Consider the following 14,261-nt stretch of genomic DNA (forward strand, 5'->3'; position numbering starts at 1 on the left):
GAGAAGGGAAGGACAGCCGCTGTCAGACAGCTCCGTCAGACTCAGGGTTTCTTCAGGTAAACCTGCCAGTGAGCAGGTTCTGTTCACAGAGTCAGTTACCGCAGTAACAGACCCAGAGTTTAACTGACCTCTTTTTCTGGAACTGAACACTCAGAGTTTCGCTCATCTCAGGGTTAACTAACTCAGAGTTTTCACAAAACCCGCTTTCTGAAACGGGCCCCAGGTCTTAGCGAGTTAGGAGTCCTCTGGACTACTTCTAAGGTCTCCCAGACTTAGCTGCTACTTTTAGGCTTAAAAGGTTTTGTGAATAACTCTTATTTTCAAAAATTAGGAGTCCTAAAGTTACGACTGACACGCCCATTATTTTTAGGAGTTGCTCCTAAATTCGCCTGTTAGGAGCTACTTTTAGCCTTAAGATTCTTTGTGAATACGGGCCCTGATACCTTGGTGATGATCTCAGTATTACAAGTACAACCGATCACATTTCTGTGAAACCTTCTGTGGATATCTATGGCCCCAGGAAGATGATCTTGAGCCCTTTAAGACCGTCAGTCCAAAAATACAATTCTCCCAATACTGTTCACTGAAAAAGAATAATTTGCGTACATATTACATAACTTTAGTGTGAGAGTTAAATAAATGTGCATAGATTAAATAACTTAAAACTTCACACACGGAGTGATTCAATTTACACGCATTGAATCAACATGATAAAATAATACTATTCCGTATGAAATGCAACCCCTGACACTAAACTATGTGACAGAATTCAACAGAGAATTTTCATGTGATCAAAAATGCTTTGCAAATAGGCATCATGGCATCATCCATCCTAATGAGATTTGCTTTAATGATCCCTAGAGGATAGACATTTCAATTTGTCCACAAGAAACAGCAAAACAGATTTCCATGATGGCCCCTAAAGGAGAAATGCCTTTGTATTAATGACATTTGCACCTTGAAAATCTTTATTAGTTGTTTGTTCCAAAACTTCATCATCATACCATGTGCCAGCTATAGCAGGTTCAGCCAGATGGGCCTGAAACTGCTTGACCACATTTTGTTTTAGATACATAAAACAGTTGCTACTTGTGTCTTCAACTGCTGTATCAACATAAAAGCTTAAATTGGCAACATAATTACTGTGTATTGTCACAAAAGGGACAATTTAACTAATGTGCTTTCTTTAGTAAGTCCTCCATTTTTTGTCTTGACTTAAAGAAGATACCTCCACAAGAATTACAATTTTCAATAAAACATCCCGTCCAAACAACCAAACATTCAGCCTCTGTGTAAAATGAACTGCAGTGCAAAAATACAATGCCAGTAGAAAATATCTAACTCCATGCAGAGCTGCACATGACAACCATCAAGAGACACATTAACACCCCTGTTAATTCATAAAGAGTTAAACAGACAAGGGTGATTTTGGAACTACCTAAATGGGTGAAAGATAGCACTATACAAGAGCAGCTGCAGAGTTTATGAAGCTTTTTATATCAGTTGTAAATTAATTGACAATGAAAGGCTCTCTCTCACTTTCATGGCAGACAACCCCCAATAAGAGACTCCTGTCATATAAAAGTAACAATATGTCAGCCTCAGTATGAGAGCTTGATAGCAGTAGATAGATGTATTGATGAATTGTCATCCAGATGTGTGAGAGGAGAAGTGATCCAGCATCTGCGCAATGACAGACTGACACACTGTTAAAATGTCTCGCTGCAAAAAGAATCACAGTTCTCCCCATCAAATCTCTGTCTCACAGCACTCTCTGTAGGACGATCATTATTCTGATACAACTGAAGATTTGAACACCTCTTGCTTTAAGGGGGCTGGATCTTCTTTGGAAGTTTTTAATATCACTTTGAGGTCCTGCTAGCGGTGAGATGTATCCATGGTGATGTCAAATGATCAAGAATAGCATGACAACTACTGACCAGTTTGCCTTGAAATTTGGTATGGATATTTCTAGTCCCTAGAACACTCTTATTGATTTCAGTGACCACCCAATCTTTTTATTGTGCCACTATAGTATGGCATTCCAGTCTCTTACATTCCTACTTCCATTTTTCCTAGTCTCCGGTGACCATCTTTCTTAATTTCCTCCCTCCAGACTTTGCACCATGGGTGACCGACTTGCATCCTTCAAGGTGCAACTGAAAACATGTGTTCAGACTGGCCTTCTCTGAAGATCCCTAATGTGAATACCATCTCTTTTCTTGATGTGGTTGCAGTTCTTATATTATTGTCTACCTCATGTATTGACTGTTTCTCTAATATAACTGTGTTATCATTGTCTCTTTTATGTACTGACCGCTTTCATTTCCTTTGTAATGTGTCTTTGATAGGCACTTGTAAATAAAATGTATTTTTTTTTAAAGCAACATAATCAAATGAAAATATATAAGGGTTTGTTCACCTGAAGTACAAAAAGTTGATTTTCTCATTTACCACTAATGATATCTATCTTATTTTATTTGTTCTTATTATTGTTTTTTCAGGTTTTCAGATATGTGTTCTGTCTCCAGCCCTATATATTGGAGGTGGATGGAATTTAATTGGCGTGAAATGCAGCAAAGGGCCTCAGGTCGGATTCAAACCCTCAGCCACTGCAGTGTTGGCTGCAGCAAGGACACAGCCTCTGTACATGGGCTGCACAAGCTACCAGCTGAGCTACACTGCAAATAATGTTGGGCTGTTTGGGCTGAGTTCAAGTGCTGCCTTAAATATTTGAGTTAACTCAATTTAGGTTGAATAGTTTGTTTAAAATCTTTTTTAAGGTTTCTTTTTTTTGTGAAACACAATTTAAAGTTAGCTGAACTTGAACATACAGTACATCTTCAGTTAACTTAAAATATTATGCTGAATCAGTGACTGTTCAGTGACACTGACAACCATGACAATTTCATTAGATTTCCTTACATATGGAGTACATTGAAGAGGCAATCCTTCATTTTACACAAATACCAGCAGCTGCTCCTATTGGTGCTTCTTTGCTCCACTATTAACACACAACGACATTACAGGCTGGACACACTGGATGACCGCGTGCTGCGTGGTGACTGTGTTACCGAGCTGCACTGCTGCTGCCACGCGGCTCCTGCCTCTCCTGTCTGATATCGTACTTTGATTATTATCAATAAATATGACAACATGATTTTCTTTGTCATTGAAAGAGCGAAAAAAGTGGGAGGGGGAATGAGAAGGAGGGAAGGAGAGGAAGAAAAAGAGAGTGCACAGGAAAAGAAACACCCTTTACTGGTTTAGTCCACAGAACAAGGAATGCATGGACATATGTGATTCAACAATGTAAATTAAAGTGCGCTGGGAGGATCAGCTTCATCATTAGGCTACGAAATAGGTCTCATTTCAGTCACACAGAGACAGAACACAGAACTTAAAGGCTTGGCTATATTAAACACACACAGCCTGTATTAAAATAATCTACTAGAAACCCCTATATGGCCCATACTAAACCCAGACATGTTGTTTCCTATTAACTTTTATTATTAAAATGTCATCTATAGGTTTAGCATATGAGATGAAGCTCGGTTGCTAAAAGTTGCATGTTGGGCAATTTGCGTAATTAGCATAATGAGAAGAAACTCATTTTGAGAAAACGGCCTTCAAACATATGTATTGTATAAGAAATCTATAGAAGGAAATAGACAAAGTGAAGTAAAATGAACACCTAAATGTGTATTTTGGATGTTTTCTTTCCACTAGTCTGAAAGAAGGCATATTATGGAAGCAAAATAACCCAAAATCTCAAAATTGACAGTGCATAAAAAACTATGTTTTTGCCTTCCATGTTTCCCCTAATCACGAGAAACTGAAAATGGCTATAATTTTGCTTCTAGTTAACTTTGAAAGGTGATCTAAGAGTCTAAGTCCATGTTTGTGATTTCCAGAAATCCCAAAGCGCCGAATGTTTCATAACCCCCCTCCTCTACCCTTCTATAGATTTCTTATAAAATACATATGTTTAAAGGCCGTTTTCTCAAAATGAGTTTTTTCTCATACTCTGAGCCAAAAATCTCCATTTCAGTTGCACTTATATACACCAAACTTTCCAGTTCTATTCCTATCTATATTCTGAAGGTTTTAAGAGAGGGGTTTGTTCATATATCATTCATAGCCTGATTTATATAACATTTTATTCCTAAAAACAGGGCAAATTTTTTTTTTTTTTTTAAGGCTGTTGACAGTATTTTCTGATTTATGGAGTGATAAAAAGAGATATCCAAAATTTCCTCTATAATAACCTTTGGCTATAATATGTCAACAAAATGAAACAGGAGATTTGATCCTGGCTTTCTCCAATGTTTAGATTTATGTTCTGGAAATTTATGCAAATTAGCACATATTTAATTAGATAATGCCTCAGTTCCATATTTAAACACACAATTTCAGAAAACTCATACAGAAAAATAATTGTCTTAATGTAAGTAATCAACTGGGGAAGTTTCATGGTGATACACATTAGTTAAAAAAAATGTCCCTACTCTTCACCTGTAGTGTCTCCCTTTAATTAGCTAATTATGCTAATTAGTCAAATTGCCTAAGCTGCAACTCAAGTTGAAGTTGAATTTCATCCACTAGGCCTATAGATTACATTTCAATCATAAAAGTTTATAGGAAACACCATTTCTGGGTCCAAGAAATTCCCAGTAGACTAAAATGGTTGTGTTGGTGTGGATGGGCTCTGTAAAAAAACATCAATAAACACTTCACTTAGGTCTGTAACAAGGATTGTAACACGATACACAACATAAGTGTAATAATATATTACTGAAATAGTATTAGTAATACCTTATATTACTCAATTACTGCTAAAACATATATATATATATATATATATATATATTACTGTTACCCCCAACACTGATGATAAGCACAAACAAAACAGCTACCACAGACAAACTTTCCAGTCTATTTTTCAGAATTGGCTCCTTAATCCAGAGTTTATAGCTCATTGGTGAAGATATGTGCTTTGGGCCACTGGGTTAGCTGCTAAATGATTCTGACTGGAGGACACCAACACCACTCAACCGACAACAACTTCCACCATCCCTGCAGCAGATGTGAAAGGACTGGTGACTGATTTCGTCTGATTTTATTAGGCCAACACACTTGTCTTAACATTCACAAAAATGAGAATAAAACCAAAACAAAAGCGTGGAATTGCTTTTGCCAGTCACAAACTGACCAAGTGCTTTCTAAAGCAAGGTCTGTTCTTCTCCTCATCCTGCCCAGATTTGGCTTCTCCTCACTCCCCAGCCTCTCCACCAACCAGCCCACTGCCTGTGCACCTCTGCCACCAGCAAATCTCCACCAGAGACTCCCCAAGCCAAGACGCTCTCTGGTAACCCTGCACCTTAACCCAGCCTGCCACTGCGCTTCTCTGCATGCTCTGGTGCTGCATGACCTCAAGCATCCCCTCTCCTCACGGAGCCCTCTTTACTGGCTTCACTGAGCTACCACCGAACTGCATTATTATTCCTCCAATTGTTGAATACATCACCTAATAACCTTCACTGCTTGTCCGCTTTTGGGTCCATCTTCAAACCTTCAAACCCTCACACTAACACAAATAAAACAGAATGTGATAATTGCCTAATCCTTTTTGACTAATTATAAAATAAAAATAGAGCAAAGATAATATATTTAATGTTTGACTTCATCAATGCCATTGATCTTTGTAAATATATGCTTATTCTGAATTAGAACCTGTTTGGAACATTCCACAATTAAACAGTTTCATTGGTTACAGGTGCAAGCATCAGTGAAAATGTCAGAGGAGACAGTCTGCCCTTCTTGGACTGTGAGACAGAGGCTCAACATTGAGGTGTACAGAAAAACTGCACACAGATCAATACTTGCTGTTTAACTCTCATCACCCACTGGAGCACAAGCTCGGGGTCATCAGAACCCTAAACCATCGGGCTGAGACCATGCCCACTAAGTCAGAGGGGAAGGAGACAGAACAACCTGTATACCTTTGTAAAAACCTCTAAAAGATCCAGAGCAGACAGAGAGGAGGAGAAGGGAAAATGTAACATGGAACATCAGAGAAACTCAGGAGGATCTTTAATAAACGTCATATCCCGGTTCACTTCAAACCTACCAACACACTGAGGCAGAAAGGTGTCCACCCTAAGGACAAAACACTCAGGCATAAACAGAGTAATGTAGTTTATTCTGTTCTATGCAGCAGGACTGCACAGATTTGTACATTGGGGAGACAAAACAACCTCTCCATTAACGAATGGACCAACACAGGAGGGCCAACTCCTCAGGTCAAGAGTCTGCTGTCCACTTACAATCATTCCTTTGAGGACAACAGAGAGACAGAGGAGGTGGCCTACAGCAATACTTATCACCCACCTACAATGCTGTACTGAGTACTCTCCGCAGACAGCTGTAGTGGAAATTCTCCTTTGTGAGGTAGAGAGTTCCTAAGTCTCCGAAGAACTTCAGACTTCAGCGTATGAATCAGATCTCATTTAATGAAACATGCAGCGTGGAGGGAAGGCAAAAGTATTCTCTCCCGAATCTTCTTTACCAAGTAATGACTCTTTGATATTTGGTATCCTGTCTTCCCAGGACAGTGACCCTTTGATGTAACACATGCGACAGCAAATGTCATCTTATCTAAACTTGTGTATCTTCCCATGTGGGGATGTGTCCCCACCTGTGGCTCTTTTGACACCTCAAGCAATGTGACATTCTCCCTTCCTCCTCCTGTCTTTACAGCACATCTGATCACTAACAGGAAGACTATGTAATGTCTCACACAGCTTAACAAACATCCACACCTGGGCTCACCTAGACTTAGCAACCCACATGAAGGTCGGGTGACTCTGAAACTCAGAGTCCTTAATGACTCTGTTAGGACACTCCCATACAGAGTTTATAACCTGCAACTCCCCTCCAGTTAGTTAGAACTGAAGAAGCCTCTTGGATGAGAGGTGAAACGTCTTCATTTTCTCTCTAAATTTGCTAAAATTGTTTGGTTAAGTTATTTAAGATTAAAATAATCTTAGCATACCATACTGCATCAGTTTCCCGCTTTTTTTGTAGCCTTCATACAAACAAACAATGGCCTCATGTGAGATAAAAGTTGAGTTCACAACAAACAACAAAAAACAGTAAAACTAATATGCTCTCAAAATGGAAGCTTTATTGCCCCCTCCCTAAGGTTCCCCTCCATGTTTACTTATTTCATTCTCCCTACATGCAGCAGTTGGCAAACCACTCTTTAAATTGCTCTACTGATTGTTGTCAGGTGGCAGCACTTTATAGCTGGAAGAGCAAGAAATATCCACCAAAAAAAAAACTCAGCTCCTTTCTTCAGGCCTCCCTCAAAAGCCACTCCTCCAAAACACATTAATGTGCCATGCCTGGCTACACTGACAGCCCTGTGGCTCTCGTGAGCTTAGAGATATGTGTTTTACAAGCTCTCTTAGCTTTTGAAGAAATGCATAAATAAACAACTCTGTCAAATGATATTAGTATTTGAGCTGAATGAAATGACTGGATGGCCTCATTACAGGCTTGCAACAGCAACAGGCACCAGATTTCAGAGCATTTGGTTATTCAATTGCTGTCAGGATGTTAAGAGATTTTCGAAAATACAGTTTAAGAAAAAGGTATTTTACAATCCACTGCCAACTGTAACTTTAAAACTGTGTTCCTGATAGTTCAAGATGTGCCACTGGCAACCCCTCCTGTTGAGGGTTGAGTTTTCTCTCCTTGGGTTAGGTAGAACTATTTTTGATTTTAAGACACACACACACACACAAACACAAACACACATTTCATATGCCCATGTACAACTCTGCAAGCATGAGTAACTTTGACTGTTTTCAATTTCAAAGGTGCCATTACTTTATTGAATTTAAAATTACAAAGCTGCTGGTAACTGAGTTTTCCTACAAGTATCTATTTTCATTAAACATGTTTTTATATAAATGGCCCCCAACAGTTTCCAAGTACAACACTACTGTAGTAAATATACATCTCAGGTCAGTCTGTCGGATGTAGTGTGGGTACTAACCACAGACAAAAGTCTTTATGTTATTGCAATGTAATGTGTAGAAAACTTGTATGCTGAAGTGACAGAGTCACCGTTCACCCTGCTACTATACCACCAACATGATTTTTAAGTTGTTCTTCTAATGTAAAAAAAATTACACAATATTGGTGGGCAGCATATCAACAGAGTAACTGCTCACTGCTGTTAACTGTAGCTCAGTTAGCTATGCCAGTGGTCCCCAACCACCGGGCGTCGTTTGGTACTGGGCTGCAGAGAAAGAATAAATACGTTATTTTATTTCCATTATATTGACGATCATACTCGGAAAGTTGTTTTATTTTGAAAAACGGATTCTCTTTTAAAAAGAAAACAAACGTCTTCGGAGAGTTACTTTGCAAAGAAAAAAGGAAACAGCCCAAAGATGAGACGGAAGAAGAGGGAAATGGACAACTGTATTGAAGTTGGCTGTTAAGTGGCAGCTGCGGGGACGGTGAGTGGACAACTGCTATAGTTGTATTATCGCGGAATGACACGTGCAACCCCCCCCCACCCCCGGTCCGCCAAAATTTGTCGTACATGAAACCGGTCCGTGGTGCAAAAGAGGTTGGGGACCACTGAGCTATGCAACTAGTGGTCCACACTTGGAACTTGAAATAGGAGTGTTGGTGTTGTTTACACTCAGTGCGTTTACATGACACTCAAGCAAACCGAATTACTGTGTTAGTCTGACTATGATTGGATCTTTAAGATGCATGTATACATTGGACCGGATCGGATTTCTCGTAGTTGAATTAAAGCACCCAGATTATTCGATTGATAGTCGCATTACTCCTGCATGTATACGTTCCATCAGATCAGATCGGATTTTGCGTTCTGCGCAGGCACGAGATTTTTTCCCCGGGGCCGTGAGCCGGAAGTATACGGACGGTGGCGGCAGCGTCTTTCCTCCGAAATCACTGCAAGAAAGAGCGCCATTGTGCATCTAGTTTGTGTAATTATCATGTACACGATATACGAAGTGTACAAAGATGTAGCTTCGTCTCGCTCGTCGTACGCCATCTTTCTTGAATGCCGAGGCAGCTGGTGACGTAAAGAGGTCAGCCGGAGGTGTTTCTGTTACCACTAGTTGAAATGGGCACAGCGCCACCTAGCGTACCGGGTATGACATGCTCCGGCCCAATAATCCGATTTTCTCACCGGCATGTACACTCGGACAATTGCAGTTGTCTGGTTGAGTAGCATAGTCGAACTATGGCTGTAATCTGACTAAGCTGTGCATGTCAACGCACTGACTGCTAGCACGAGTGCTTTGCTGCCAGGAGGAGGATTTCAGGGTGGAAACCAGGAGGGAATGCTGGAGAGGGTCAGGTGCCAGAACATAGCATCAAAGCTGTTATTTCTTCACATCTGTTGATCTATTTAATTCAATTTTGAATGTTTGGGACTAAAATTCTTACACATAACACCTTTAAATACACTAATATGGTGAAAACATGATGTCCATATTTTCTAGGCAGGTTTTTGGTTGAGTTATTTCCTGCTTTATATTGTAATTATTGCCTCATGTGTGTTGTGTTGTGACTTTCCACTTCCTTTTCTGCTCATCTGTGTTCCAAGGGTTCTGTTTGCTTCCTGTGTTCTTGTGTTCCTGCACTCATTTCCCTCCACACTTGTCTTGCATCAGCCTCATTACAGGCTGAACACACTGGCTGCAAGAGCAGTGTGTGTTTCTGTAGCTGAACACCTGCTTTATCTGTAGGCTTACACAATCACAGCACTCTTCTGGTTGTTACCAAAAAGATAAAATGACAGATGGGTTTGAATTGTAATTCACTGAGCCAGTTCTTGATTTTTTAAAACTATGTTTTTGAAAATATTAAATAATATAGTATATTTAAAATACAATCAATTCCAATCCTTTTCTTAATGTATTATTTTTTTTATTGATAGTGATGAGCTAGAAAAAATCTCAATTCCTTAGTAATGGTAAAAATTAAAATTCTAAGTATTCATAACTAACCAGGCCAGAAAGTGTAAGTTATTGATAAGATGGAGATACATTCGTAAATGCATATTCCTATTCAAGCATATAGCACAATGTTTTTGGCTGTTGACATTTTCACCACATATGTGTTAGTATCGCTTCGCTTTGGAAACCATTAATAGGCCTATACTGACGAATTCTCACTGACTACATTTATGTGTATTCTAATAATGTTTAATGTGACATGTTATTTATCATGTCAAAATATGGATGCATTGAAATACATTTGCTGTAAGCATTGATAATATTACTAAGTATCTAAAACAATAATAATATCCCACATGTCTCAATTAAAAATGCTATACTTGGAATAAGTCTTAATTAGGAATATGTGAACAGAATATGCTGTTTGCACGACCTGTATCCATATTTTCATATTTGGATTAATATTTGAAAATGAGTGTGCATGTAAACGTAGCCAATGTCCAGCCATTATCCTTTATCCAAACTGCCACCAACTGATATCATTTAAAGGGACAGTGTCACTCTTCCTTCTTCCTGGTTCCTGGAGCTGACACAGATTCACCAAAAAAGTTGTTGACTAGTTTGTAAGTCAAGGTATTTGTAGAAGGAGACAGACAATCTTCCATAAACATATTCACAATTAAACCATCTTATTGTCCTATTGAACCAACATTTGGTGATTTATGAAAACCAGTGTAGTCATGGGATAGTTTAGGAAACCAAGTTGTTTAACGTGTCCACCTTCAGACTGAAACTATGTCACTATGAATCATGTTCATGTGCATCCAATTCACCCTAACCCTGCCTGCAGTTGTATGCAGCCAGCAGAACCCATGGCCTGAGACACAGCCCATTATCATGCATTGTATTTTCTTCCTCCGCCTCTCTTCTTCCCCCGCCTCTGCCCCGCATCAATTTACATAATGGTAGAGACAAACTGATCAATATCTGCCTTGAGAAGGCAGGCTTATGCCATTATGTTATTGGACAAAAACAAGAGGCTGTTTTATAACTTCAAACCTTTAGAACTTCCTCCGTTTCTTTTGAAATGTCTTTGGAACGTTTACCTGACTTTCCCACAGCTTCTGACAGAGAGGCACCTGCTTATACAGAGCATATTTTTAATTCAAGTCAGGTCAGTTTCAATAATATGCACATGATGATGTTTTACATATTTCATCCTGTACAGATTTAGAGGCTTTGTGTAATTTAAGCTACTGAGGAGGACTAACAGAGTTGTGATTGCTAACGACTGATGATCTATCAACTGAGTTTAACCATCATCTTGATTCATTCAACGGTTTCAACACTCCTTTTTCACCGCATCAATGTATAAGCAGTGTTTCTTCGCCCTTCTCTCTGACAGCAAGTTGACACTTGCACAGTGCCTACATAGCCCTGCCTCCTCTAGCAGTATATTAACTTAGATGCTGTTGTTCCTGACACAAAGCCACCAGCCTTGATCTATATACCCTTGAGGTGGGAAACACTGAACTGAAGATCATTGTTTTATTTCTTCCATGTGTTTACTGCAGTTAGAAAATTTCAGGATTGTAACAACACTATAACCTAGTCCGGGGATCTTCAGTGCCTTTCAGGTCAAGGAACCCTTAGCTGATAAAGACTGAGCAGGGACACGCGAGGCAAGGCAAGGTTTATTGATACAGCAACACTCAAACACCAGGTGATTCAAAGTGCTTTACAGAGACATGGAAATGCATTAAAATATCACATTGAGAAAATGTTAGAATTGCATTTAAAAGTCAATAAAAACAAAAACAAAAAAATAAAACATAAAAAAGTTACTGATAAAAATGCATTTCTGTTACAACAAAACCAAAAGAAAGCAAATAAATCTGATTCAACAAAAGTTATGGATTTAAGTTACGGCAAAGCCAGTGTAAACAGTACTGGTTAAAGCCCTAATTTGAATGAGCTGACAGTTTCAGCAAACCCAGGTATTCAGGACGCTTGTTCTACAGGTGGGGGCATAGTGTCACATGTGTGCCGTGGCAGCATGTTTGGTGTGTTTCTTCCTGCTGTTTGCTCCCTGCCTGTTTCCCCACACCTTTTCTGGCATGGCCACTGGTTCCTGCTGCAGCAGAGAGACGCACCTGAAGTTCATCAGCTCATCACCTCTGGCTATAATACCCTGGTCTCTTCACCACTCCAGTGGCAGAGAGCGCCATCATGTTTGGTGATGACACCTGTGCACATGTTTAACCTCAGTGTATTTGTCTCAGTGTTTTCTAGCATTTGTTTGCTACTTGTTTTTTTGCTCCAGTGTTTCTCTATGGCTGGACGCCATCTCACGTTTGTGTCTTTTCCTCTCCAGGTGTGCAGATCCTCAGCGTCTACCTGGACTCCCTCCTTGTAGTTTGCAGACCTCTCCATCCTGTCTGCCTGCCCCCCTGACTCCCAGCATTTAATTTGTTTAAATAAATCACCTTTGAAATCATTTTTATCTCCAGTCTCTGTATTTTGTGCCCGACAAAAACCTCTACCCTAGAGGTTTTAATCCTGGGAACAGAGTAAACCTGTCCTTGGTGACAGGAGGGGTCTGGATGCTTAGTATACAAGTAGATCAGAGATGTGTTTAGGGCTGAGAGCATTGGTGTTTTAAAGGTCACTACTAAGAGCCAGTGCAGTGATTTAAGGACCAGTGTAATGTGCTCCTGCTTCTAAGTGCTAGTGAAGCCTCTAGCAGCAGCATTCTGGATAAGCTGCAGCTGTCTGATTGATTTTTTTTTACTCAGGCCTGTGAACACACCATTACAGCAGTGTAGCCAGCCCACTGAAAATAAATGCATGAACAAGTTTTTTTTGGACAGAAATCCTTTAATTCTTGCTACATAACCACACCAGGATTTCTGGCTTGATTGGTTGCAGTGCCATAGATTCAAGGTGAGTGCTGACTGTTAACCTTTTTGTGTTTGGAGATAAATTTGACCAAACAAACAATACTTTTCTGATTTGTCTGTTTTTAGATGTAGACTATTCTGTCTTATCCACTCACTGATAAGACATCCCTGTGCACTTAGTCTGCAATTATAAGGGACTTTAGTCCAGTGTTGTTTTCGTTGACAATGACAAAATTATTTCGTTGACGCCCCTTTTTTTCATGACAATAACGAGACGGTGACGAGATAAACACGGCTCTTTCATGACTAAAACATGACGAGACGTGTGTGAGTTTTTGTTGACGAGACGAGAATGGACGTAAATGTTAGTGGGTGGTCTGTCCGACGTTTAAAATACATGACATCTCTGCTTAATGTTCGTGTAGCAACTGGACAGCCGCTGAGACCCGGGAGATGCTAGCATCTCCTCGATCTCTGTCTTCTTCGTTGTTCACTGCTGCTGTAGCAGCAAGCTAGTAATGGTCGCTACTTTCAAATTAAAAGCCCTCCACTAAGACCGCAGTTCTAGAGAGACTCTACCAAAAAAAAGCTAGTGGCATTATAATTAATTCCAGAGCTACGTGGATGGAGAGGGGTGAGAAATGTACTGATTTTTTTTCAAAACTGGTTCGTAGAAATCAAACAAGGAAAAATATTACTCGACTGGAGACTGAAGATGGGTCTGTGTTATCATCGCCAATAAAAATCTTAGAGGAAGAAAAATCCTTTTTCAAAATATTTACACTCTAGTAGAACAGAGTTGTCCATCTCCAGACCTCTACCAATCCTTTCTCCCCGACTCTTATCCTAAAAAAATTGTCAGATATACAGAAACAAGATTGTGAAGGTATGATCCATGAGGATGAGCTTCGTCAAGCAATAAATTCCTTTAAATCAGGTAAATCACCTGGACTAGATGGGATAACGATTGAATTTTATAAAATATTTTTCGATCATATAAAAGATCCCATTCTAGCATCTTTCAATTATTCTTTTGAGGTTGGTAGATTATCTGGAACTCAGCAAGAGGGACTGATCTCTCTTCTCCTAAAACAAGAGGCAAATGGTCAATACAAAGATCCAGTTAAATTAAAAAAATTGGAGACCCTTAACTCTATTGTGTTGTGATAACAGAATATTGTCTAAATGTATCGCCTCTAGAATTAAAAAGGTTATGCATGGAATTATTGATAAAGATCAAAATGGATTTATTGAGGGTAGATTTATTGGGGATAGTATAAGACATCTCTTGGAAATTATTGAACTTTTTGAAAAAGGAGAGAAACCTGGTTTAATTTTTGTGGCCGATTTT

Source organism: Sparus aurata, chromosome 6 (genome assembly GCF_900880675.1).
Source record: "Sparus aurata chromosome 6, fSpaAur1.1, whole genome shotgun sequence".
Classification (NCBI taxonomy): domain Eukaryota; kingdom Metazoa; phylum Chordata; class Actinopteri; order Spariformes; family Sparidae; genus Sparus; species Sparus aurata.